This window comes from Dermochelys coriacea, chromosome 6 (genome assembly GCF_009764565.3).
Source record: "Dermochelys coriacea isolate rDerCor1 chromosome 6, rDerCor1.pri.v4, whole genome shotgun sequence".
NCBI classification, from domain to species: Eukaryota; Metazoa; Chordata; order Testudines; family Dermochelyidae; genus Dermochelys; species Dermochelys coriacea.
In genome coordinates this window covers 36574681-36601952 of record NC_050073.1, presented here as the reverse complement: position 1 = coordinate 36601952, position 27272 = coordinate 36574681, and the positions used below count along the sequence as shown (strand labels likewise).

At 40.4% G+C, this 27272-nt stretch overlaps 1 long non-coding RNA gene across 2 annotated transcripts in view; it reads right to left on the bottom strand.

Annotated features, from left to right (window-relative positions):
- Positions 1 to 233: 233 nt before the first annotated feature.
- LOC122460658 overlaps positions 234 to 27272 on the bottom strand; it is a 125052-nt gene continuing 98013 nt past the window's right edge. Inside the window, exons 1-3 of one of the 2 annotated variants that reach the window (XR_006282108.1) lie at positions 11651 to 11733; positions 3311 to 3425; positions 234 to 568 (exon numbers count right to left, since the gene is read on the bottom strand). This is a non-coding gene — a long non-coding RNA (uncharacterized LOC122460658). Of the gene's footprint in view, positions 569 to 3310; positions 3426 to 11650; positions 11734 to 27272 lie in introns of those variants that run through there. The other variant, XR_006282107.1, reaches the window with a different exon arrangement.

Sequence of the window (27272 nt, the reverse complement as noted above, 5' to 3'; positions counted from 1 at the left end):
TGAGTGAAAGATAATTAGCTGAAGCAAGGACAAGTAAGTCTGTACACTCATAATTTACGTGGGATATTGTTATAGTTATTACCACGCAATTTAACAAGAATACACCAGAGCAATTTTCATATGTTAAAACATGCAGATGCACTCAGATATATATGAGAAAAGACTCAGAACTCAAATCATCCAAAATAATCTAGAAATTTATTATCATAAACAGCATAATTAACACAGGGCTCACAGGGGATGAGTCTCCTCTATCTCAGATAATCTTAAGAGAAAATGAAACATTATTAAAACTTTAGTGCAGAAATGGGAACCCTCTCACATTCTCATGCACAGCAGCAGAACACTTTATATTATAGAAATCTATCCTTCCACTTCCGTTTAGCATTCTGTGCACCCTTCAGAAAACTCTGCAGAAACAAGCAACACCAATTTATTACAAAGCATGAGACCTCTTCTTCTCCTTCTAAATAATCCTCTCTAGGTGGTTTTTTTTCTGGCAGAGGGGACAATATTAACTGACTTCTCTGGTGAGGAGAACTGGACACAGGAGTTTGGTGATTCCGTCCTATACAAAAGAAAATTAAAATTGTAAACACATTGCACTGTTATCCAGAAACTGCAGCATTATTTCAAGTCTGACTGGCAATGCAGGCCTCTCTTGCATTGAATTTCCAAAATATTCTTATCAGCAGTGGCTGTCTAAGAAAAGGTGATTGTAATCCAAAAGATTAATCCATTACTGTAGTTACTCACCTTAAATTGCTTGAAAGTATCCACATTCCAGTTACATTTCAACACTAAACTGTTTTAATCATATGCCAAAATATGACAACTACCACACTCACAGAAAAGGAAGTGCCACCCCCAGATCAGCCAGAGTCCCATGAACCGCAAACATGGATGGAAGGAGTAACTTCTGGCTCAAACTATGTCTCCTGTCTCCATTTTTTCAGAAGGCAGAGGTCTGTTTCTCTATTTATACATATCCAGCATGCCTTTGCACTTGCAAAGAATGCAGTATGGTCACCACAATGGATGCTGGTGTACTTGTAGTACTTTTTTTATTATTTCTAATTTGTGGGTTGTGTGTATCTTTGGTACAGTAGATAGTATCCACCACTCTGTGAGCATTTCCATCAATAGAATGGCACGTAATATGAGTTTTATCAGCTAGAGTGTAAAATAATGGATATCTGCCAATGCTTCATTTCTTTTAATCTCATTTAGATCTCTGCCTTTATTTATTTTATTTGACTTGCCAATACATGAGGCGATATGTAACAAGATCTATTTCACACAGAGTCTGTTTGGCAATTAATATCCTTCAAAATCATTGGCAGGGGAGTTGCTAACAGGCCAATTATTCTGGTTGCAAAAAAGTGCATTTATATATTGCAAAAAAGTGCATTTATTTGAAAAATTTCAAACATGAGTGCCTAAAGTTAGGCTCTTTAATCCTTATTGAGGAACACTCATAACCTGGTTTACGGAAGGGCAGAACTTCTGCAGCTCTCTCTGACTTCAAGCTCAACACCATTGAAAAATTAGGCCTCTGAGTTAGGTGATGAACTATAGATTTAGTTGCCTAATGTTCAGTACTCAAGTTTGAAAACATTGGTCTAAACTTAAAAAGATAGACCGCTCTCAGAAGATGGTGAATGTATGTATCACATTCCCCAGAGCCTTCTTGGCATTGTGATGCTAAGGAAAGTATCTCTCTCTGACTCGTTAAAGCTGTGTAGTGTCAGCAGTTTAAGGAGAGGTGAATTAAAGTCAAGGAAGATGTCTGCAATAAGAAAACATTTAAGCACTACATGCAATTTATTTTTGTTCTGGGCTCACAAAGTTATTTTCTCTCAATTTGGCGGCTGCACCATCACTCTGTGTTCGACGGCAAGGTTTTGTTTGTTTTGTTTTTTTGCCGCTTGGGGCGGCAAAAACGCCGGAGCCAGCCCTGGTTTTGTGATGTGAGTATAAGACCCATCTACAAATTATACGTATCTGCAGATTTCAGGTTTGATTTTCATTCTGAGCCCAGCAGGCAAATGTGAGTGAGTGCACAACCTTTTCCAAGTGAGCCTAGATGTCCTTGTTGCACAGATTCTGAATCTCGGTGAATGACTCATTGCCTCATAAAATCCTTGAAAATTAAGTATCATACATGTTTGATTAGATCCATATGTTATATGGATCACATTAAAGGAAGCCCCTTACTTTATTCAATGTCTCACTCTGTATTGTTTTTCTAATGCTATGCCAGTCCATGCTGAGGAAAATCTCGCTTCCCTTCCCATTTGCTGAATCATGCCTAGAATCCATATTAGAAGTCAAGTATAAAAAAAGAGGAAGTTTTTGCTACAGGCAGCTGCTGTTGTCAATGCCCTTTCTTTCCCAGAAATAAAAGTCAGAAAAAACCTTCAAAACTTTTCTAGGCCTCTGCTCTCTACCCATCAACTCTTCTTTCCCTCGAGCCAGTGAAAGGGCAGATCCTTCCCTAGCAACAATATTAACCCACCTCCAAAGTTTTAAAATCACGGTCTCTTCCCCAGAACTGTATAAGTATTTTGCTATCCCTACATGTTTCTCTCTTCAGATTCTTCCATGTTCTTTGGTCTTAGTGTGATATGTACTTTCTTTAATATCAGGGACTATATGTTCAGGATTACAACCAAAGAGCAGACAAGCAGAAAAACAAGATACTCCTTGGGCTTTCACACCCTTGCAACTGAAATTCAGAATAAGGGAGTTGTGAAACAAGCTCGTGTGAGCTCAGCACAGACAAATAGCGTTAACATGCAGTAGTATGACAGTTAGGGTTTTTAAACCAAAATTGTATTGAACATTTGGGAATATACTGGTATAATCATAGGTCAATTATTAAATTATGGGTGGGTGTTCCATCTATTCACTCTTATCTCAATAAGAAGTCATAATAATATTTCTTAGTCATTACTTAGCACTTCTGAAATAGCTGGCAAAGCAGGTAAGTATACTTAGATAACAAACATTTATGCTTCAATAGCACCTTAAATAATTTAATATATACATTTCTGTAGCCACCTGGTTTGACTTAATTCCATTCCTTTTTCATAGAGTACCACCATCTTTATCTTTCTGCATTGGTGTGGGGTGTCAAAGCATTTGTTGGCAAGCCAGCTGAACCATTTCTAGTTTAGGTATATGAAGTATAGATTTTCAGTGTTTAACAACAGTGTTTCATGCTTTTGTTAATAGCACATTTTTAGTTAGCTTGTTTACACGGGCCTTTAACTGCTCAGGTCTCCAATTCAATAGAACCCATCCATACCTCTTTCCATCTACAATAGTTGATGAAGGATCATTGATGAAAATTTCTCCACTGGTTGTGCCACACAGGGTTCTGCCATCCTATGAAGCAGTGTTTCAAGTGCCAAGTTGATTTTCTGCAATTAAAATTGGAATTTCATGATTTATTGAATTATACATCTTTTAAAAACTTTAGTGATGGTCCATTGAAATAATTTCTTATAAGTGTAACTTATAAATAAGTTCTAGAGATGGACCCAGACAAAAACTTTGGATGAGTACAGACCAAATTTTGGGTTGTTGGAAGTTTAGAAACAGATAAGACTTTTGAGGCTTGGATCCATTACTATACAGACATTTTCTTTATGTGATCCCTCTCATGAACTATACTTGGAAAAAGTACATTCCAGCTCTAGTTTATGACAGTGAACAGATTCCTATCCTTTTGTGTACATGCAATAATGTATTATTTATGCATTCAAGAGATGGGCAATTCCAAAAGGGGGCAAGCTTCAGGTAAAAATGCATAAATCAAGATCAAACTTGAAAATCTGTGTATTTAGTGATAACGCTGCTAATATTAAAGAGCTCCTGACATGTCTGGGACATGTGAGTGCATTCCCCATGTTCAGTGTCCTACTTTGTCTGTCTGATGTTTAAAAATATTACAAAAGGACTCTCACTTGCCTTTCTCTTTACCTCTTTCATTCTAATCTTTAGGCAATTTTCAGAATTGGGAAGAAACAGACAGTCATTTGAAAAAAGAAAAGGAGTACTTGTGGCACCTTAGAGACTAACAAATTTATTTGAGCATAAGCTTTCGTGAGCTACAGCTCACTTCATCAGCTCACGAAAGCTTATGCTCAAATAAATTTGTTAGTCTCTAAGGTGCCACAAGTACTCCTTTTCTTTTTGCGAATACAGATTAACACGGCTGCTACTCTGAAAACAGTCATTTGAGGAACTCATGCAAAGTGGCAGTTTTCGGGCAAAGCAGAATGGTGAAACCTAAATGTGTCTTGTATAAGTGATACTGCAGCATTGAACTGAAGTGCCCAGTAGTAAAGGAAGAATGGAAACGGCTTGATTGTTGCAATATTGCTCACCACACTCTGCTTTCAAAGGAGCACTATCAATTCGTTGAATAGCCATCCAGTTGCCACTGATTCCTCATTCAGAAAACATCAGAGACTATTTGCAGACATCTGTCCACAGTGGGAATTCTGGAGATAGTTTCCTTGTGGCTTCAGTTATTTCCCAAAAGGAAAACAAGAGGCAAAGCCTTGTAATTTCATTTTGACAAATCTGGGGACCAATCCTGTTTCCAATGAAGTCAATAAACTCCTACTGAAAAAACTCCTATTGACTTCATTGACAGGAGGATTAGGCCATGAGGCATGCGCCTAGTTGTCCTACTTTTTAAATGATGAGTGTGGTACCTGGCTATTTACTAGTCTTTGATGCTTCAACCACATGGCAAATCTAAACCTACAATGTAACTACTTCATAGTTACAGTTAAATATTTGTTCTGTCTTAACCCCTCAGTTTAGATGATCAACTTCCCAGGTTTTTCAAACCACATTGAGAGGAAATTTTTTCAACTACACTTCAATGCAGTACCTGAGGAAGTAAGCCCAAATCCATGGCAATCTGTTCTTGGATTTTTTTCTACATATTTGTGCCACTTAGTACTTGGTTTAATATTTATTCTGTTTGTATGTGTGTGTGTTGCTTTTATCTTTAACTACTATCACGTTATATAAGCTGGCTAATGCTTTCTAACTATGCAATATGACTTTGTTTTCTTTGCTAAAAAATTAATTGGAAAAGAAAGAAACCACCCTTAGAAAATTTTCAGCTCAGATGTAAAGGTATTTCTTGGGTGTGGGAACTGCCAAATGATAGGGTTTGGGAAAATTACTGTTTGATGACTTTGTTGCCTCTCCTGTTTGCCCTGAGAAGATTCTCAGCTACCAATCTACTGTTCTTAATCCAGCTGCTGTATATCTGAGGGCATAACTACAGAGACAAATTAAGCTGGCAACTTTTTGTTTAGTAACCCATAGGTCAGTTTGAAAGTGGCTGATTTAAAGTTTTTCACCTGTCTGGGAAATCCCTCTTCATATCTACTGAATATGCGAAAGGGTTATGGAACTGTCTGGTTCGGTTTCAGAAGACAATTAATCTCTGAGGCACCTCCACACCCAACTGGGAGTGAGAAACATACCAACTTCCACAAAAAACTTGGTATGTGCTGATTACCGTTTGTGCTCAGCTGCTCCCACCATCTAAGAAGCAGGCAAAGTGAAGAGAGTTTAAGGGACCAAAAGTAACACAGTGCCACCTACCTGCACAGTTTACAGCTACTATTAAAGGCAACTAAACAAGTAGCTGTAGTGCTCCTCTTTGACCATAGATATGTAGGACATCTATTCTTCTTCAAAGTGAATGACTAAAGGCATCCACTGGAAAACAAATGTCTCTCTCTCTCTCTCACCCACACTCACACATCTGATTTTACTCAGGCAAAACACGGATTGATTTCTATAAGAGTTTTTACTATGTACTGGGTGAGCCAGAATGAGGATTTAAGGATGCTGCACATAGTGAGTTTTCTGCCAGGAGGTTGTTTCATATATCTCCTTATTCAAAGAGCTGGATTTTCAACTTGCTTTATAAAATAAGAACTTACCTGAACCTTCACTCAGGGTATGTCTACACTACGAAATTAGGTCGAATTTATAGAAGTCGGTTTTGTAGAAAGTGTTTTTATACAGTCGAGTGTGTGTGTCCCCACACAAATGCTCTAAGTGCATGTAGTCGGCGGACTGTGTCCACAGTACCGAGGCAACAGTCGACTTCCGGAGTTTTGCACTGTGGGTAGCTATCCCACAGTTCCTGCAGTCTCCACAGCCCATTTGAATTCTGGGTAGAAATCCCAGTGCCTGATGGGGCTAAAACATTGTCGCCGGTGGTTCTGGGTACATATTGTCAGGCCCCCGTTCCCTCCCTCCCTCCGTAAAAGCAAGGGCAGACAATCGTTTTGCACCTTTTTTCTTGAGTTACCTGTGCAGACGCCATACCATGGCAAGCATGGAGCCTGCTAAGCTAACCATCACCGTATGTCTCCTGGGTGCTGGCGGACATGGTACTGCATTGCTACACAGCAGCAGTTTATTGCCTTTTGGCAGCAGACAGTGCAGTATGACTGGTAGCCATCGTCGACGTAGTCCTGGGTGCTCTTTTAACCGGGGGCCTGGACAAATATGGGAGTGACTCAGCCAGGTCATTTCCCTTGTTTCGTCTCATGGCGATTGAGTCCTACCGGCAGTGCACTGTCTTTTAATTTGCAGCCAGCAGAAGACGATGGCCAGTAGTCATACTGCACCGTCTTCTGCCGAGCACCCAGGAGGTGACGATGGCTAGTGGTCGTACTGCATAGTCTACTGCCAGCATGATGTATAAAGATAGATTAAGTGGCTCAAAACAAGAAATAGACCAGATTTGTTTTGTATTCATTTTCTCCTCCCTCCCTCTGTGAAATCGATGGCCTGCTAAACCCAGTTTTGAGTTCTATCCTTGAGGCGGCCATTCAGTTTCTCGCAAAGCCACCCCCTTTGTTGATTTTAATTCCCTGTAAGCCAACCGTGTAAGCTATGTTGTCAGTCGCCCCTCCCTCCATCAGGGCAACAGCAGACAATTGTTCCGCACCTTTTTTCTGTGCAGATGCCATAACACAGCAAGCATGGAGCCCGCTCAGATCACTTTGGCAATTAGGAGCACATTAAACACCACACGCATTATCCAGCAGTATATGCAACACCAGAACCTGGCAAAGCGAAACCGGGCGAGTAGGTGACATCAGCGCGGAGACGAGAGTGATGAGTACATGGACACAGACTTCTCTCAAATCACGGGCCCTGCCAATGTGGGCATCATGGTGCTAATGGGGCAGGTTCATGAGGTGGAATGCTGATTCTGGGCTCAGGAAACAAGCACAGACTGGTGGGACCGCATAGTGTTGCAAGTCTGGGACGATTCCCAGTGGCTGCGAAACTTTCGCATGCATAAGGGCACTTTCATGGAACTTTGTGACTTGCTTTCCCCTGCCCTGAGGCGCAAAAATACCAAGATGAGAGCAGCCCTCACAGTTGAGAAGCGAGTGGCAATAGCCCTGTGGAAGCTTGCAACGCCAGACAGTTACCAGTCAGTCGGGAATCAATTTGGAATGGGCAAATCTACTGTGGGGGCTGCTGTGATGCAAGTAGCCAACGCAATCAAAGATCTGCTGATATCAAGGGCAGTGACCCTGGGAAATGTGCAGGTCATAGTGGATGGCTTTGCTGCAATGGGATTCCCTAACTGTGGTGGGGCCATAGACGGAACCCATATCGCTATCTTGGCACCGGCGCACCAAGCCAGCGAGTACATAAACCGCAAGGGGTACTTTTCAATAGTGCTGCAAGCACTGGTGGATCACAAGGGACGTTTCACCAACATCAACGTGGGATGGCCGGGAAAGGTACATGACGCTCGCATCTTCAGGAACTCTGGTCTGTTTCAAAAGCTGCAGGAAGGGACTTTCTTCCCAGACCAGAAAATAACCGTTGGGGATGTTGAAATGCCTATAGTTATCCTTGGGGACCCAGCCTACCCCTTAATGCCATGGCTCATGAAGCCATAGATAGGCAGCCTGGAGAGTAGTCAGGAGCTGTTCAACTACAGGACAGCTGTAGGACAGCTGGCGCAGTTTACTGACTTGGTTAGACCTCAGCGAAACCAATATTCCCACTGTTATTACTGCTTGCTGTGCACTCCACAATATCTGTGAGAGTAAGGGGGAGATGTTTATGGTGGGGTGGGAGGTTGAGGCAAATCGCCTGGCTGCTGGTTACGACAGCCAGACACCAGGGTGGTTAGAAGAGCACAGGAGGGTGCCGTGCGCATCAGAGAAGCTTTGAAAACCAGTTTCATGACTGGCCAGGCTACGGTGTGAAAGTTCTGTTTGTTTCTCCTTGATGAAATCCCCCGCCCCTTGGTTCACTCTACTTCCCTGTTAGCTAATCACCCTCCCCACCTCCCTTCGATCACCGCTTGCAGAGGCAATAAAGTCATTGTTGCTTCACATTCATGCATTCTGTATTAATTCATCACACAAATAGGGGGATAATTACCAAGGTAGCCCAGGAGGGGTGGTGGAGGAGGGAAGGACAAGGCCACACAGCACTTTAAAAGTTTAAAACTTATTGAATGCCAGCCTTCTGTTACTTGGGCAATCCTCTGGGGTGGAGTGGCTGGGTGGCCGGAGGCCAACCCACCGCGTTCTTGGGTGTCTGTGTGAGGAGGCTATGGAACTTGGGGAGGAGGGCGGTTGGTTACACAGGGGCTGTAGCAGCAGTCTGTGCTCCTGCTGCCTTTCCTGCAGCTCAACCATTCGCTGGAGCATATTAGTTTGATCCTCCAGCAGCCTCAGCATTGCATCCTGCCTCCTCTCATCATGCTGCTGCCACCTTTCAGCTTCAGCCCTCTCTTCAGCCCGCCACTTACTCTCTTCAGCCCGCCACCTCTCCTCCCGGTCATTTTGTGCTTTCCTGCACTCTGACATTGTCTGCCTCCATGCATTTGTCTGTACTCTGTCAGTGTGGGAGGACAGCATGAGCTCAGAGAACATTTCATCGCTAGTGCGGTTTTTTTGCCTTCTAATCTTCACTAGCCTCTGGGAAGGAGAAGATCCTGTGATCCTTGAAACACATGCAGCTGGTGGAGAAAAAAAAGGGACAGTGGTATTCAAAAAGACACATTTTTATAGAACAATGGGTATATTCTCTTTCATGGTAAACCTTGCTGTTAACATTACATACATAGCACATGTGCTTTCGTTACAAGGTCGCATTTTGCCTCCCTCCCCCACCCCACGTGGCTAACAGAGGGGAACATTTCTGTTCAGCCATAGGCAAACAGCCCAGCAGGAACGGGCACCTCTGAATGTCCCCTTAAGAAAAGCACCCTATTTCAACCAGGTGACCATGAATGATATCACTCTCCTGAGGATAACACAGAGAGATAAAGAATGGATGTTGTTTGAACGCCAGCAAACAATCACTGCAATGCTTTGTTCTACAATGATTCCCGAGTACGTGCTACTGGCCTGGAGTGGTAAAGTGTCCTACCATGGTGGATGGAATAAGGCTGCCCTCCCCAGAAACTTTTTGCAAAGGCTTTGGGAGTATATCCAGGAGAGCCACGCATGCCAGGGCAAATTAATCATTAAACATGCTGGCTTTTAAACCTTTTATAGTATTTTAAAAGGTACACTCGCCAGAGGTCCCTTCTCCTCCTGGTGGGTCCGGAAGGCAGCCTTGGGTGGGTTCGGGGGGTACTGGCTCCAGGTTCAGGGTGAGAAACAGTTCCTGGCTGTCGGTTTTTCCACTTGTTTGCTGTGAGCTATCTACAGCCTCCCCCTCATCATCGTCTTCCTCATCCCCAAAACCTGCTTCCGTGTTGCCTCTATCTCTATTGAAGGAGTCAAACAACTGCTGGGGGTAGTGGTGGCTGAACCCCCTAAAATGGCATGCAGCTCATCATAAAGCGGCATGTTGGGGCTCTGGACCCGGAGCGGCCATTCGCCTCTCTGGTTTTCTGGTAGGCTTGCCTTAGCTCCTTAAGTTTCACGCGGTACTGCTGCGGATCCCTGTTATGGCCTCTGTCCTTCATGCCCTGGGAGATTTCACAAATGTTTTGGCATTTAGAAAACTGGAAAGCAGTTCTGATAGCATGGATTCCTCTCCCCATACAGCAATCAGATCCCGTACCTCCCGTGCGGTCCATGCTGGAGCTCTTTTGCGATTCTGGGACTCCATCATGGTCACCTCTGCTGATGAGCTCTGCATGGTCACCTCTGCTGATGAGCTCTGTATGGTCACCTGCAGCTTGCCATGCTGGCCAAACAGGAAATTGAAATTCAAAAGTTTGCAGGCCTTTTCCTGTCTACCTGGTCAGTGCATCTGAGTTGAGAGTGCTGTCCATAGCTCCCGGAGGTCAATGCCATCTAATTGCATCCACAGTACCCTAAATTCGACCCAGCAAAACCGATTTCAGCGCTAATCCCCTTGTCAGGGGTGGAGTAAGGAAATCGATTTTAAGAGCCCTTTAAGTCGAAAAAAAGGGCTTCGTCATGTGGACGGGTGCAGGGTTACATCGATTTAACGCTGCTAAATTCGACCTCAACGCCTAATGTAGACCAGGGCTCAGTGTGCAAAGTGAACCTGAAAAGTTTTAAAAATGTGGCTTGGCTTGGTTTGTTTTAAAAAAATGTTACCTCTGAAAGCAGAAAGAACTTTTCATTGGAAATTTCTGACTGCCCAAACCAGGTAGTACTAGAAATCTTATGAGAACACCAGTTTCTGCAAGCTTTCCAGACCCTAGTGGGCCAGATCCTCAGCTAGAATAAGTCAATATAGCTACATCAGTTTACAGCAGTTGAGGATCTGGCATATAGTGTTGATCAATGTTAATCAATTTGTCACATTTGGCAAGAAGCATGGACTGTGATTCTCTGTGCCTGAAGTCTGTCTGATGCCAAGACAAAAGGATCATTTCCATCTAGAATTTGCTAAGTTTCTGCTAAGAAATTCTGCCTTGAAATGGGTCTTTCTGCTTTCCTCTCCCAGGATTTTTATGACTCTGAAAACATCTTGGCTTTTCTGGCAAATGGCCTCTACTTCTGTCTGGTCTGAGAGTGCAGTTACCAATTTAGGTTCTGGTACAGAAACTGATAATACACCCCATTATAAATTGGGAATCCCACCTTTCCAATGGTGAACAATGATTTCTTCTAGTCCTGTTTATTTACCAGATACAAGACCTTAAATCTGACCATTCTGATTACAATTTCATCATTTCCTAATCTGCCATCTAGAGATTTATTAGAATCGATGCTATATACCTTCTGAAAGTTTGTAAGCCCAATTTTGATATGGAATGAAGCATTAATCTCTAACTCTAGGAGGTTGAGAGCTTAATGGTTCCAACTCAGGTAGCAATTGAAACAGGACAAGAAAACAAGACCATAATCAGTATGACCTAAGTGTGATCTAATTTATTCAATTTCTTTTTCGCTATTATATTTTATTATGAGTCTTAACAATATAAAACTTCTCCGCAATTTTAAAAAACTTAAAGAATGTAATTGTGGTTTGGCTGTGAATCCTTTTCCCAGTTAAGTCTGAGAGGCCATTTGATTCCTATGATACTCCTGATATCATAAGCTTTTCCTATTCTCACGTTGGGGAAGAGTTACAATGGCCCATTGAAATAAAAGTAGTAGTATTAAATTTGAAAAAGATTATTTTCTCAATTTACCTTCATCGATCCTTGTAGCTCTCCTGAATGTTCAAGTAGAACTACTTCTGCAACATGGTCTCAAGCAGCTTCTCAGTGTTTCCTTGGTGAGGGAACAGTTGAATATAAATGTTGTTATATTAACATCATATGTATTAATATAATGAATAATATAATATTTGTATCTCAGCTGGTTGATTAATTAGATGACTTGCCATGGTAGAGCACCAAATTCTCTCCAGACCAATGCATTTTAATAAGCACTGTCCCTAGATAAATGATCAGAAGTGCACATTTTTATCACTAAATCCAAGTCCACTAAGTCACTGTTGTCAGCTCTAGTAATCTGCAACCAAACTGCATCCTTTCACCACAGCATTGCCATATACTTGCACCCAGCAGAGCATGGGTGAAACAAACACTGATGACCTGCACTGGGGTATCTATAGTGAGAGAAACATGCTCTTTCCAGGAGCACCCTGAAGAAGCATGTTGAAGCCTATTTATTCACTGCCACTGTACAGAATCAGACCCTGGGGATGTTGGCATGTACAGGGTGCTGAGCCAAAGACAGCCTCTGTACCGCAGATATCTAGGAGATACCTGCAGCAGATGCTAATGTTGCTTAGGAAAAGGGGTCATGGACAGAGAAGTCATGTCTGCAAGACTCCTAAGGAGTCATGCTGCCAGGGAAAGGTCAGGCGGACATCCAGAAAGTAGGAGGCAGTGGTAGTAGGTTCTTTTTGCTGGGAAATCCATTTTTCCCTGGGAATCCGGTGGGGTTAGGAGGCTGCACACCTGCCTTCTGTGCAGCATCCCAAATCCTTCCTCCAGGTGGGAGCATCTGTTGGAAAAGGCAGACGGTACACTATGCAGTTTCCTGAGCCCTGTGGCTGTTACCGTGGGGAGAAACAATGCGTAATCATTTAATTTCTGATTTTACAAAAAGGAAGCAGATATACAATGGAGAATATAATAAAAATAAACACAGTGCCTGTCTGAATATATATGCTTAGAAGCATTGTTTGAATAAAACAGATCATCAGGGAACATACAGCATGGAATTTCCTTATTATATGCTTCCTTACTGTGCATTGCTACAACTTTTCTATCATGGTTTTTGTACAGTGGCCATCACCACTATATCCAAGCAATTTATGCAGTATTACAATCCACACATCTTCTTGTGATACCTGAAGTAGTTTGAATGGTGTGTAATTTGAATATTATATTTCCGTTTGGACATTAGGGGACTGATATTAAAAAATATAAAAGAGGATGTCATATACTTATTAAATCACTTAAACGGTCTGCACCTCAAGTCTTCAAGGTGCACATGCATGGATGTGATTGTGGCACATACGTATAGAATATTCTCCAGTATTATTGTTTTATTTGTATTCTGAGTCAGATATTTGCCACAGAGGTTTTCCACATGCCTACCTAAGTGAGGAATCCAAGAGGAATAGTTTTATCCTGCTAAAACTAAAGATGATAAAATGCACAGAACAGAAATACTTGTAGTAAACAGACAACAGTTATCAATATCAAATATATATTTTAGTACAACTTTAATAGAAAAATGGAACCCATCTTCTGCTGAAAGCTAAAGAGACAATGGGTCAGATTCTGACAGCCTTACTCGCATTCAATGATACTTTACTCCACAAGTTATCTTGTGGTAGTGAATGCAATGACTCCTGGAACAAGGTGCAATTACATCAGAGTAAGAATAACAGAATCTGCCCCTCATATAGGCTTTGATGTAGAGACACCATACTGTGGTAAAGGAATATGCCCCCAGCTGTTTCTTCTCTATCCATGGAGAGAATGAAATGTGTATATAGATAGTGTGGTGATAGACACCATAGAAAGATGAGCGAGGCCCAGAGTGGTGCTGAGGGGAGCCACAGATGATGGACCACAATTTCTTTCACAGTCACCCATCCTCTGTATTCAGGACTACATTAGGGGCTGTACGTTGACCTTGATACTAATTATTCCAGTCTTTGTAACTAACTAGAGAGAAAAGACACTTGAACAAGATGAAAATGATGTTTCTTGTTCCCAATATATATTTTTTAAATTTTCTGAAAGTATAGGGTCTGACATGCATTCTTCAGGTATTAAGATACATTCTTGCTTCATATGGTCATAAAGAAAACCAAAGGCTGTGATTATGTTTAAAATATCAAGACTTGTGCACAACCACAACCATTTCTCTTCTATTCCAAAATACAATTATTGGGCCAGATTCTCAGCTGGTGTAAATCAGAGTTGTTTCACTGAAATCAATGAAACTATGCTAGTTTAAAGCAATTGCAGATCTGATTCATGTTTTTCTAGGGCCTGGTTTTAAAAAAACGGGGGGGAGAGAGAGAGACTGGAGATCTAAACACATTTTGTGTGCACACATGTACACCTTTTTTTGTAAACATGCACAGAAAGTGCTTGTAAAATATCAAGTAGGTGTGTACAGAAGTGTATCAACCATCCACCTATGTGTGCATATTCACCAATCTGACTGTGTGCTTTTTGTAAAACTGGACACATTAAAATAAAAAGTGAATTAGTGCCAACTGTAAAGGGAAGGAATTTCATCACTAGTACTATAACTTTATTGCAAAGGTCATCTACCTGGAGAAGCTAGCTCAACTCTTTCTTACTGCTTGAAAGATGGTTTCTAGAAGCATTCCACATTCGGTAATAGCAAAATCGCTGCACCTGACACCAAAGAAAAAAGTGAACAAAAATACAGATACATTGTCTTAAGGTCTCAAAATATTCCCTGATGTATAAAACTTCATAAACAATGAAATATGTATCTTTAGTTACTTGTGATGCCAACTACTCCACTTTCACCATCTGAACACCAATAATGCAGTTAAAGAGATTTTTCTGATCCAGAATCTTTCAAGCTTCATAGTTGTATCATGCTTTACAATATGCTGATGAATTACAATAATTATTTCATGAATTACAATAATTATTATAGAATTTCAAAAAGTCATTTATATCCTAGAAAAACGTATTTGGACTCAAGATAAAATCCTGGTTCCACTGAAGTCAATGGGAGTTTTGCCATTGACTTTAATAAGGCCAGGTTTTCACTCAGAATAATCAGTAAAACAGTTTCAAAACTTTGGCTCTCTTTTGCAATGGCACAAAACGTACAGTATTTGCAGTCAGAAAACAAAAGGTGAGTCTGTGGCTACTCTCTCCACTGCATATATGTTGTAACAAGCTGGCTGCTATAATGGCGACCAAGGGAGAGAAAAAGGTAAGCAAAGACGTTTGTCCTGCAACCAGAGTCAAAGATAGTTGTATATTGACAGGAAGTCTTAATACAGTTACAAAATTAAAGGAAGGGCAATGAAAGAGGGACAGTCTGTCACCTAGTCACTTCTCCTTTTGTGAAGCCACACATAACACAAAGTTAATTAAAGCTGCTACTCTGAGAAAAAGGAATGTTCCATTTGGTAAATTTAGAAACAGCTGGTTAGTTTTATCCATTACTTTTGTGCTAACATCAGTTGAGCTCATTCAACTCTCTCTTTTTATGAAGCTGTCCTTCCTGTGCTACCTGATAGCTACTAATTGCTGCAACTACATTTCTGAATTGCAAATTTTCTGCACTGATAAAAACTTTGATTGCCTGTCAGCTACACATAAGGAAAAGATCACCAGTGCTAAATGAGGTGTTCCACGCTTGGATAATAATGCCTAATGAATTATTCAAAAACGAATGCTTGAATGAAGCAAACAATTTGAAGGGTTACTAGCAGCCGTAACAGTTCAACAGCCAAAAGAACAAAAGTATCATCCTGAAAATTACACTAATGATTAAAAAATGTGTATTAATTCTACATTTGGAGAAAAAAGAAATGCCAATCTGATTTTAAAGGTTAATCATTATTTTTCACTAATGCTTTAATCTCTGGGGGGAAAACCCTATACCAATATTTTGGAACTTATAATATTATGACATAATATATTCATATACTTTCCCATGAATTAAAAAAAACCTGTAAATTTCAACTGAGGCCCTATTCTAATGTCTGTTAAAGTCCTTGTGATTATTTCTGTTGACTTCAATGGACTTTGGATCAGGCCCCACTGTATTTGTTGTAGCTTGGTCAAGTCATGTGTTTGATAATAAGGGACTGCAGGGCAAGACTGATATCAGCTACTCCTGTGTGAATTCAGAGTATTGGAGTTATTCCAGACTTCCATTGGTGTAAATGAAATCAGAATCTGGTCCTTATAATGCATTTCTTGAAAATTTTTCTGAATAGGTGATGGGGGAAAACAGGAATGTGTAGAACTAAAATATAACAAAAATAAAGTAACTCCTATGAGAGTAAACATATTCAAATAACTACCATAATCAGTCATTCTTTCAAGCCTGAATTTGAATATATCTTGGGGAGGGGGGAGGAAGATGCGCACTGCTGATGGTAATGGAAAATATTTTCTAAAAATGCCCCTGGCTGAAGAGAACAAAAAAAAGAAGAAAATCCCTAATAAACTATGGGAATTTCATGAGTGTCCAGTGCTGACACATTTGCAGCTTTCATAGAAAATATATTTCTGTCACCAAAAGTGCTAATTAGTTTTGACAGATGCTCTATAGTTACCAGAAAACGGAGAATGAAATCCTAAGGAATGTCTCATGTAAAATGTTGTAATTAGAAATACATAAAAGCGTAATCACTGTGATACCATCATTGGGTTTAATGTTTAAAAATGGCTCCATATTGCTATATTTAAAATCAAGAGGCATGAGATACAGCATCATGTGCAGAGGGATCCTAAATTATAATACAATGTTAACAATTCTAAAAAGGGATCTTTACAAGAAATATTTATTAAAATGAAACCCAGTCAACCACTTAACTACCTCAGGTGAGGTTTTACAGCTATAAGCCTTTAGTATTAGTCGCCAATTAGTAATTTTATTATAAAGATGTTCAATGTCAAGATAACACTTCTTGTTTCTGGCAGTAACACTGAGTTGTGGGTAGAAGAAATGACTTCAGGAAAGCATAGCTGACCATCTGCTTAGGCCTGCTTACTCACTGATGATTAATCTTTTCCCTTGAGGACAATGTCTCCATGTGTTTCTCTTGCTGTCTTTTTGATGTTACAAAAAGAGGTTGATAAACACATTCAAGTCACAATTAAAAAACATTTTAACTGACCAGTTGCCACTGATGATATTATTAGACAGTTTTAGTTATTGTTGTAACAATATATTTAGTGGTGTTGACATGAAGTGAGGATGAAGTTTCTTTTAAGGTGTCTCCTACCTATTTCTGTGTTTCTTAAGTGACCTTTCAGTTCACCTAAATGCTTGCAAACAATCAGTGCTAACAGAAGGTTCAGGGTTTTACAATAGGAGATATAAATCCTGGAGGTAACATTTGATTAGGCAGTAATGCAATTTTTGGAGGGGGAACTTACTAGAGATTTTAAAGGGATGTTCTTCACTAGTTTTAGATCGAAATACATCGCTGCCAAAATGGAAAAATGATTGATTACCCATTTAACTAAACTGGGTTAAAGCACAGTGTTATGGTATGTGACTTATGAATACATTGAAGTTATGCATGTGCCAGAATGGTGACATTAAATAACTGTTATAATAAAATGTAATAAGTACAATAATATTGATCCTGCACTCTGTACTCTGAAAACTCACACTGAAACCAATGTGGAGTTTTGCCTGACTAACAAATGCAGGATCAGGCCCAGGATGAGTAGGTATTTATTACACTTGGCTTTCCATTCACAAAGTTGATCTGTGAAGTAATAAATCTAAAACAAACAATAAGGGGCAAGTTGCTGAGTGGCTGGGAGATGTAGGTGAAAATCAGGCCACTTATTTACATATCTAAATATGAATTCAGGAGCCTAACTTTAGGGGCCCAGGTTTTGGCCTAAGTATTTTAAACTTTAAAGAGGCCTCTGATTTTGTAGGCTCAATTTTACAGGTGCAAAGAATAGAATTGTGCACAGAGATATCTATCTAGATGATAGATTTAGCCACCTAACTGATTTGTGGGTGAATTTAGGTAGCTAAACAGCTAACATCTATCTTTCATGTTTGCAATTATTTGCAAAGGCAAAATTTTACCTCCAAAATTAGAAGTTGTTTTCAAAATGTAGTTCCAAATAATTATTTTTACATTACCAAATGTAGACTTACTAAGAGTCTCCTTTGTCATTTCCAGTCATACATCTCAATTGGTGGGTCTCCTTAAAGAGATCAAGGGCCCTACAGCGGACTTTGAGGTCTATGACTTGGCAGTGTAACTACACAGCTAGATGTTTCCACATTGCAAACAGTCTGTCCTTTCCATATCTAAACCACTCACTGGGCACAGAACATTATGCTCTTGAACTGCAAGCAGAGCTCCCAATGACATTATTAAGAATTGTGCACATGGATCAAGTATGCTGCATGGCCCAGAATGCTTTTTTTAACCTCTGCATTAATGACATCATCACGTCCTCACGTAGACACACAAATCACAGCAGTGTTTGGATAGCAGGACCTTCACTGGGTGGCTGGTCCCATAAATAAAGCAGGTCCAGCTCTCCTGCGCCAAAACAGGCACTCCCAGTTTGGCCAATGAAGAGAGTGGGGAAACACTGGGGGGGGGGGCTATGAAAGGTTAAGAAGAGAACCAGTAAATGAGAGTCAGCCAAGGAGACTGGAGGAAGTCTCCGGAGAAAACTTCAGGGAGAAGAAAGCTCTCTAAAGGCCCTCCCTGGAAGAGGGAGGAATTCAGGAAGCCAGTGCATGGGCTTTTAAGAACCAAACCAGTGCCAGGAGATGGAAAAGGCTAGGGAATAGGAAGCCAAGAGGCAGGCTAGCCAGTTGTCCTTCCTGAGCTAGAGAGAACCAAGGTCACAGAAGACTGGAGAGGGCTGAAGGCTGAGAACTGCTGAGGGAGGTGCCCGCTGGCTCTCATAGCTGCAAAGCTGAAGCCAGAGGACCAGAGAGTACTGTGCAAATTCTGGGGCTGGATTATGGTACTGGGACTCACTATGTTCAATAATAAATTATCCACACAAGGGCCATTTTCACTAAGAAAGGCTGTTTGAACTATTTCGGTGGACCTAGAAGGAGGAAAACTTAGACAGGTGTGCCTGTCATGCCATGGCTGACTGCAGGAGGGCATTCCCAGGAGGGTGGCTCTATGACAAGGACAATGTACTTTTGAAAGTTATTAAATCCTTTACTAAAAAAAAAAATCAGCAAATGCTGACATTTAGAACAATAAGAGTCTCCTATTCTTATAAAAATCAAATTATTATGATTTTAGTTTAACGGTGCCCAGAAGTGTGCTAGGTACTTCCCGACACAGAAAAAGGCATGATCACTGCTCCAAGGAGCTTATGCACTAACTTGAGATGTGACATAACAGGGGGACTATAAGTTATTCAGGAGGCAAAGAGGAGGAGTGAAGGGATAAATCCTACACATAATGAATAAGTAGGTTTGAAGTCTTTCAACTCCCAGTGACTTCCATGGGGCTTATCCACTGACTTTAATGAGGCCTTTAATTAGCAAATTTCCTATAGGGATTGCAAAAGAAGTGGGCCTTCAAGAGGGATTTATGGAGGAGGTAGTGATCTGGGGTACTAGTATAGCAAGGGCATGCCATGGCATCATAGATAGCAAAGAATTGTGGGAGAAGTAGGCAAACAGGATGTTCACACTGATATCACCAGTGGACTGGAGTGACAGGATAATGATGATAAAAAGATTAGGTCAGGAAGAACAAGTAGGAAGGAGCAGAATATATAAGAGTGGATATGTAAGGAGGGGCTAAATTGTCAAGGTCTTTAAATGTGAGGACAAGAAGTTTAAATGTGATACAGTAGAAGATGAAGCAGATGGCTATGGGAAGAAGCCTGAACTTGATGGTGGTGACAGAAGAGAGCCATGGAGAAATTTAACAAAGGGGGAGAAGGTGGTTATTGAAAGCCTTAAGATGGGCGATAAGACAGAAGTATTTTTATGACTTGAAGGGTCATTATAGGTGTCAGAGATACTGGAGTGGAGGAATTTACACTAACCCAAACGGAGATAATGAGGGCTTGAATAAGATTTTTCTAACAGTACTGTCAGTGAGAAAAGGTTGGGGCTTAGAAATATTTTGCTGGAAAAGGCAGCAAAATTTGGACACTATCTATCCGATGCATCCGATGAAGTGAGCTGTAGCTCACGAAAGCTTATGCTCTAATAAATTTGTTAGTCTCTAAGGTGCCACAGGTACTCCTTTTCTTTTTGCGAATACAGACTAACACGGCTGCTACTCTGAAACCTATCTATCCAATGGATTTCATATTGATATTGAATTGGAAGAACATTGTGAAAACTGCAAGGAGGGCTGTGAAAGAACATTGCCCCAAATCACCCTCTGCTTTGATCTGAGGTGAAGAACCTGAGTCCTTTCAGGATCTTTACATTCATCCCTGCAACTTCCTGGAGGCAAGACAGGAGTACTTGGCTCAAACTTTCAAAAGAGCTGAGCACCTGGCCTCTGGAATACAAGCCCTTTAAGGTGTCTCAAGTTGGGCACCCAAAATTGAGGCCTCCACATCTCTATCACTTTGAAAATGTAGGCCCTTATTTTAAAACTGTCAGCTAAGTCCGTGGGACATCCCATTTAAATTAAAATATAAGGCCAAGTTCCTCCTTGGTTTAATTACATTGTCTTTAGTGGAATACCAGGGATGGATCTGCTTCATACAATCAAATCAGAAGCCCACTAGTAACCAGTGCAAGCTCAATTAAATGTTGAGTATACAACCAAAATCAACTTCTCTGAAATGCAGGGAAAAGGAGACTAGAAAGACAAGGATGAGGTAATATCTTTTATTGGATCAACAGAGCTCTGTGTAAGCATGAAAGTTTGTCTCTCTCACCAACAGAAGCTGGCCCAATAAAAGATATTAGCTAACTCACCTTGTCTCTCTAATACTCTGGGACTGACATGGCTACACTGCATACAACAAGGGAAAGGAAATGACAATAGTCAGTTCTGAAAGATACAAAGGCACAAAGAGAGAAATTCTCTCTCTCTCTCTCTCTCTCTCTCTATGTGTATATATATATACACACACACACACACACACATATGGATTGTGAGAGACTTCTAAGATCACAAAAAGATGCATTTTTAAATAAAATATATAACATGATCCCAAAAATTTAACAGAGATAATCCCTTGTCTTCAAGATGCTGGACAAGGATGGTAAAAGAAATCAAGTCATAAGTTAAAGGAATAGTGACAGATTTTCATAAATCATTTCATTTCAAAATGTTGACACTCAAATCATATTCAAAGAGACTAAGTAGCTTTGAGTAGTCAAGAAAAAGTCACATAAGCTCTGCCATCAGCATAATACTGAAAGCTAAAACCAAAACTGTATTGATGAATAAAAACACAAGATGTGAACATGCGCTGCAGAAAAAATTCTCCATGGGCTAGGGATAAACTAGATGACTTGGTGGGTTTATGACATCTATAATTTTCAAGAGACATATATAACAGTGTTATGACTAATTAAGGCTTTAATAGAATATTATACCTACCTCACTGCCCTCATGCCCATTCAAAATTTGCTGCTATCATCATTTTCATGGTCTATCTCTATGACAATGTCACTCCCTCTGAGTCCCTCCACTGGCTCCATCTTCTACTGTATCACATTTAAACTTCTTGTCTTCACATTTAACACCCTTGACAACTTATCCCCTCCTTACACATCCACTCTTATATATACTATTCTGCTGCTTCCAGTCCTCTCTGCCTGCCTTGATCATCTGTTTGACCACTCTACAAGTAAGTTTATACTTTCTTCCAAGAAGGAAGGAACCCTTCCCCAAATGGTTCCATGAAGCCATCAGTCTGTCCTTTCACAAATTCCTCTCTAGACCAACTTCTACTGTGATGCCTAAAGGAAATTGCTACCTGTTAATGGGAAGGGAAAGTAGATTGATATCTAGTAGCTACCCCGGCCTCTTCCCAGATCCATCACATATGTTGTGGGAAGAATGACTGTGCAAAACAGGGGGAGATGCTAAATAGAGCACATTGTGTTCTCATAGCAGCCATCTAAAAATTACACGAGGAAATTTCTCCATTATTTAATGCTGTTCCTAGCGACATTAAATCCTACTCTGTAGCTTCTGCCCTGTTTAGCTGCCGAAGTATAGCACAACCACAGGCAATCACACTCATGCTGCCAGGGGCACTAGATCAAGAGTATTACATGGGTGTACTCAGTAGATAACCCAAGATCTAGGGGTTTGGCTCTAAGATTTACCAAAGATCCTTGGGCTCCAAGAACCTTTAATAATAATACTTGGCGTATGTATCATTATCCCCATTTTAGAGATGGGGAAACAGACGCATAGGGAGGAAAATGACCATGCTGTAAGTCACACAGCAGCTCTGTGGCTCAGTTGGAAATGGAACCCATTTCTTGCAAGACCCAGTGAAATGCCCTAGCCACTGCGTTCCATCCTCTCTCCATGGTTCCTCTAAATGCTCTCCCTCGGCCATTGCAGCGTGATTTCCATATGAGTCATTCCTTAGCACTTTGAAGCTCTATTTTTTCCACTTTTACAGTTTTTTCTGCTGAAGGGAATAACTCAGCCTAAAGACACAAGGATATTTCTGTGTGTGTCCAGCTCACTCCTTTGGTTTTTATAGATATGAAGCCACGAGGCATGGACAGCCATTTTCAGAAAAACTGAGCTGACCAGAGAGAGGTTTTGGCTGTGAACAGGAAATAAAGGTAGAATATGGGCACAAATGCTAGGATGCCCTTTAGCCAACAAAAGTATGAATCCTTGGGGAAGGGGAAGGAAGACAGACAGAGAGAGAGAGAAATCAGCGTATAAAATCTATAGATCAGTCTCACCCGTGTTCAGTTTCTCAATTACTTCTCTATTTGCATACATTTTAGAGAACAGATTTACCCTAGTCAAGGCTCATGTGTCAAAGCTTTCTAGATCTCATTCAGTCCCACTTTTTTTGGACTTATCACCTCTATATTGAGTACAATATGCATTATTTCACATTTCTCCATAATAAATTGAATTTGCCATATGTCAGCCCAATTACTGAGCTGATCTAAGTCATGAGGAGTATTTCTTGCTGCCCATTCTGTGCCCAGTATGCCCCATAATTTATTATCATCAGCAAATACAGTGAGTTTACAGTTGGTCGTTCTGTCTAGGTCATTTGTTAAAAAAAAAAGTAGAAACAGTCTGAGTCCAAGTATTAATTCCTATGAAACACTTCCCTTTGATTGTGAAAAGATTCCAGAGCAGAGAGAGGTTTGTTCTCATTAATCCATTTCTATGTCCTCTCCTCAGTCCCTGTTAGATTAATCTTCAGAAGCAGCTTGTCATATAGATCCTTATCAGAGATTTTCTGAAAACCTCGACAAAATATGTCATGTGCACTGTAATAATCCGACTTTATAATTCTGAAGTTCATTAAAGAGGTCGATTAGCATTTTCTAAACCCATTCTGGCAGCCTCAGGTTAAGGTTTTGCTATTTAATGTATGCAGTGCCCAAAATGAGCAGGAGTTCCCAGGAGCTGAGCTCCGTTGCGGCAGGAGCTGAGTGCCAGCACTTCTGAATCAGAAAAGAAGATTGCCTGCTGCTCCACCCAACCATTAAAGGTTGTGAGAATGGAACTAAAAATGTAAGGAAATCATATCTGAAAAAAGAAATTGCAAACCCAGAGCCATACTGTCAAAGGGGAGTTTGGCTTACAAATAGATGTTCCTCCTTCCCTCTCTCCCACCTGACTCATTTCAGCTTCTGATTACACAAGAGCTCTTCAATACTCTTTTCTGTTTTACCATTTCTCCTGTTCTCTGCTTTCCAAGTCTGATCTGCAGGGCAGCATTAGAAGAACTAGCCCATTCTGAGGACTGATTGTAAGTGCTTCTTCCAAGCCACCTTCTAGGGAAAGTTCCATCCATTTGTTAAGAAATAAACTTAAGAACACTGCTTTCATCTGGCTCAGAGTTTTATAGTATCTATAGTGTTTATAGTTTCACAGTGCAGCTCCTCTGGTGGCTGTAACAGTCGGGATGCTAGTGTAGACAGGGTTCAGCTGTTTTCACTACTATCCTGCTAGCTTTGCCTACATTAGCCCACCTTTTTGCCATCTGTGGGCCTGCACCAGTGATAGTACACATGGGTCAGACTGGAAAAAACAAACTTGCCAGCAACCTAAGCTCCACTCACAAGTCTACCCATGACCCCTTCCTGCTTGGATGGCATGTTTTCCCTTGCGGCCATTCCCTTCTTTCCCCTGTTGCCATTCTCCATCTCATCTCCTTGCCATGTCAGTGGCGAAAGGGGGAAAAGAGAAATGGAAGTGGGGGGGGGGAGAAGGTGACCCCCAGGGCACCGTCTCTGCTGTTGGATGAAGTGGCAGCAGCAATAATCATGGAAAGGATTAGGAAGGAGACCCCCAAAGAGCCCTCCCTCCTGCCAGGAAAATCAGCAGCAACTGGGGAAATACATTAATACTTGCCATCGTCTATCATTTTGTTCACCATCTTTCCAATTTCATGCTGGACTGTTTTCTTGCTTTTATTATTTTAGAAGTGTTTCCTGACACATTGCATCCCCTACATTCATCAGTTTATCATGGTTTCACTGCATTCCTATTTCTAGACTCTCTTCAGCGTGATCTGTGTTTTCAGTTTTACTGAATTACATTTCTGTTTTCTTCCTCCATTCTTGTTTTATATATTTGTCAATATTACAGATGAGCAAATTTTCTATTTGCAGATTTACATGTACACATATATTTTACATGTTACAATCTAGGTTGTCCACCATCTTATTACTTTATGATAAGTGGTATCTTCTGTAATTGTACCTGAGTTAATTTTTATGCATTCCTTTCATATTCCTTCAAAGCTAGTTCATCTGAAACCATAAATTATTGTCCTGGCAATTGTTAGTTTGGATATTTTAGTTTTGATCTCTAGGTTAATTTCATGCATAATCATATTATAGTTACTCGCATCCAGAAGCTCTATTAATTTTGATTTATTTTCACTTTCTTACCTATTAATTATAACCCATTTGGGACATATATATTACTGACTGGGTGTTGCACAAACAAATTGTTACAGTACTTCCCTCACATCACACAATTTAAGAACCTCCTAATTTAGTAAGATAAATCCCCTAATATGGCATATCATGCATACTGTATTATTCATAACATTAATTTTCTTTCCCAGAACTAGGTTTAAATAGGCACTAGAAAATGCATTGTAGAGAATAATCCCACCTTTGCAGTGTGACTTGAGTCATTTTCATTGCCAATTTTTATGATTCATTGGTAACCTATATTTATCAGGCATAATCCTCCAGTCAGATCCACACAGATTGACCCTTATACCCGTTGTTGATTAGTAATGATGTCCATCGGGGTTTGTACAGGTGCAGGGATGTGTCTGCATAGATCCAGTTGTAGGATTGGGACGTCAAATGCTAACAATTGTGTTAAGCCAAACAATTGCTAGTTCAAATTCCTTTACGATTCCACAATAAACTATGTTAATCTTGTTCCAAAACGACCTAAAACTTATCAATGACATTTTTATTTTTGCTAAAATTCCTAAAGATCTATAGAACTCAAAGAACTGGACACATAGAACAGAGATTGAGTTGAGGATTCACAGTGATCATGAAGCAGCCAATAATCAGGTTCAATGTGAATGGAGAAAATATTCACCACAAAGATATATCAGATGCTAAGTGGCTGACAGTGAAGCATGGAGATATTTGCTTGCCATCACAAGTAAAAGACAAGCAAACATACAAATGGGTAAGAAAGCAAGTAAAAAAAAAAAATCAATCATTTCCTGGGCATAGTAAAAAAGAGTAGATGGGAATATGCTGACCATTTTGCAAGAGAGGAGATAGAACAACATCAGGGAGATCAATAGACCAAGGGTACATCAAAGGCAGCTAGCAAAACACATGGGAAAAGGAACCAGAACACTTTGCAGGAGGATATATGGTGATATCTATCAAATGCCAGGCTGTTTGGTGATACCCTGGCAGCGGTGTTGATTTTAAATGTGCACTGTGTGCACAAACACAGTGTACATGCAGTCAGTGGTGCAGAGACTGAGTTTGCATTAAGAAGGAATAGACCAGAAAGTTAATCTTAATTTTCCATGATTCTTCTGAAAATGTCTGAGTGATGTTAATGACTTAAATATGATGTGCCATTTTTGACCATGGTATTTAACTGTATATTATGAATTTATTTTGGCCAGCTGAACTTCCTGCCCAACACAAGCTGCATGTACACAGAAGCAATACATACAGCTTGGCAAGCTTGCTGCAAACCCACTCTACCAGGGATGAGAGCCAGCCAGTGCAACCCACTAAGTGGGTGAGGTCTCCCGGAAGCAGGTGGGGCTAGGCTAACTAAGAGATGTACTGATTCAGTGCGTCTCTTTGGAAGCCTCTGCTATGGAATCTCCTATGGCCATAAAATAAACCTTCACTGAGCAGAGTCCTAAGGGAAGATGGGTGGCAGTACCATCACCTGCTATCTTCTGGAGTGGGGTGAATGCCTCCACCAGTAAAACTGCCCCTACAGACACACGAGGGCTGTAAATATCACTCTCCCTGTGCTCATGATGGTGAATCTGGCCATTTATATTAGATAGATTTTATTTTACCCCTTTATTTATTAAAAAAATCAAATTTCAATGTAAAGTATTAAGAACATAATCTCTTTTCCTGATGATTCATTAGGATGTGTGTTAATACATGGTTTTGATTATGAAAGTGATCATATAAAACAGTGCAGTGTTGAGAAATAACTGCACAGATGTAATGTCATCAGCAGAATTTTCTACTAGGATTGTTGAGCCAAGTGATAAAACAACATAATTTAAAACTACGGTATTACTTCCAGTTCCCAAGCAGCTTCATATATAGAAAAGAACAGCACTCTGATGTACAGAGGGACTGTGGCCCAGTGCTCAGCTCTCTGAATGAGGGCCAGATTTTCAAAGCATTAGGTGCTGAATACTTTTGAAAATCTGGCCCTCTAAATCTTCATTTTCCAAAGTGCTCTTGTGTAATTTACTGATGCAAAAGTAATACTTGGAGACAATAAAAACACTGAATACGCTGTAACAAACTCAGTTTGGGAACCAACTAACTAAAAGCATCCTATGTGCAGCACTTGCCAGTACCATATGCATTAAATAAAGGAAAGTGCTAGGTAGATCAAATGGAGGCTCACCTGCCAGGCAGCATATGTTTTGCTGCTGTCATACCCAAGGGCTTTGTACAGAATTGAGACAGATGCTTATCTAACCTTCTGCACCATTCTAAAAGATCACATCCGAGCCTACATATTTAGAGTACTCTACTGTGAAATAAAGTAACATTTTTACAGAAGGTTGCTAGCAATCAAGACTATCTGATGTTGTTTTGCTTTCATACCAGCTACTCAAAGCAATATTAAATTTTCTTAAAGAGACACCTTGGAATTCCCTTCACACATACCAACTTTGAGATACATGAGGCTCAGTGAATTGTAAACTTTCTCAA